Below are 1,512 nucleotides of genomic sequence, written 5' to 3'. Positions count from 1 at the left end.
AGGGTTGAAGGGTATTTCACCCCCCCCCCCGCCGTGTCTATGCCCGCACCCTTAGTGGATAGTACTAAGAAGTTATATCAGTATCTCAGAGATACTAGATATAACTTCTTGCTGGAGATAAAGCTGGAAATCTGGCGAATTTATACCTTCTCTCTGAGATACTAGATATAACTTCTTGATAGTACTTAATAATTATTATCGCCTATTAACATTGAAAATCCGCCAATTTTTAGAGTTGAACCAAGTCAAGAACCAACGGTTTAAGTACTGAAAAATTATTCTTTAACTAAATCATTCACTATTGTAACAAAACGCACTCTTCTTTAAAGAATTAATTATTATGATAATTATTTGACAATTAAAACTGGAAGCTTTTTCGTTTTAATGCCGAACTGGTTTTTCGATTAAGACGAAATCACATTTTGATATGGACATGATTTGGGTGGTTTTTTTTTTTGGTGCAGAAGTCAGAGGTTGTTAAAGCAAGGAGGATGTATAAGCTAGAGACGAATATTCAAAATTATAAACAAGCTCATGAGGCTAGAGAAAGGAGGCTTGAACGCATGCGCGAGAATGTACGCTCTCTTGTCGTGAGCGGTAACCATGGTAACAGGGGAACAGTACCGTTTTAGGAAAGGGGGACTACGTGCATTTTGCCTGACTGCCTGCAATCTCCTATCTTATACATTCTCCTTGGTTTAAATATATCTTAGTTTTCAGTGAGAGTTTAACACCAACTGAAGGCCATGTTTTTCGTTGTTCCATGTACATGCTATTCGCGAGTGAGATGAAACCGTATACTCTTTTACAGCGTTCAAAAAAGCAGCTGTTATGTGGTAAAAATGTAAATGTAAAACTATCTTGCCTCAAAACAACATCGGAGCCTGAAATATATACTGAGAACAGTGTATAATTCCAAAATTTCCCTTTTATTTAACTCATTGCACGACCAAATATTTAATTACAAATGATCAAAATCTCATTAATTTCCTTTGAATCTGTAAGTGTAATCATTTATAACGTTCTCGTACATTATATGTGTTTTTGTGTATATTTAAATGAGTGTAAAACGTTTTTTGTTTAGAACTAAAATTTCAGTTTAAATATAGAAACTATCTAGGCCCTTGTGGATATGACTTGATACCGTTTTGTAACGTTAAAGAAAAATTCACATGCTTTTGGTAAATTTCCTATGGTGATTAACATGGGGTTTTTCGTGATCTTTCCCCACTGCTAACTTAAAAACTATTATAAATAGGATTTTTGCTCTGCACCCCTTTAAAAATGGATATTTATTTCACAATTCCTTTAAATTTGGAATTAAGTTTAATCAACAACAAATTATGATTTGAAATTTTTCCAAAAAAAAAAATAAATGGTATACAGGAAAGCAGGTAAGATTTTCATTTCTGTATAATTAGTAAAGAAACAATTAAAATTGGCTTACCTTTAGTCTTCGTCGATATTGGAGCTAATTAAAGCTTGATTCATAATTCCGAAACTCTAGTTAGG

General features: G+C 33.4%; 1 long non-coding RNA gene across 2 annotated transcripts; it reads left to right on the top strand.

Annotated features, from left to right (window-relative positions):
• Positions 1 to 452: 452 nt before the first annotated feature.
• Positions 453 to 1,512, top strand: LOC149623633 (uncharacterized). Of its 2 annotated transcripts, none has more exons than XR_016374872.1 (3): positions 453 to 1,000; positions 1,085 to 1,394; positions 1,454 to 1,512. It is a non-coding gene; the product is annotated as an uncharacterized LOC149623633 (long non-coding RNA). The 2 variants fall into 2 exon arrangements; XR_016374873.1 differs by lacking the exon at positions 453 to 1,000 and having other exon boundaries at positions 1,118 to 1,181; positions 1,259 to 1,394.

The sequence above is a fragment of the Phalangium opilio genome, unplaced genomic scaffold (assembly GCF_054372755.1).
Source record: "Phalangium opilio isolate 3A_F unplaced genomic scaffold, DU_Popi_V2 ptg000113l_1, whole genome shotgun sequence".
In the NCBI taxonomy this organism is placed as follows: Eukaryota; Metazoa; Arthropoda; class Arachnida; order Opiliones; family Phalangiidae; genus Phalangium; species Phalangium opilio.
This window is presented reverse-complemented; position numbering and strand designations above follow the sequence as displayed.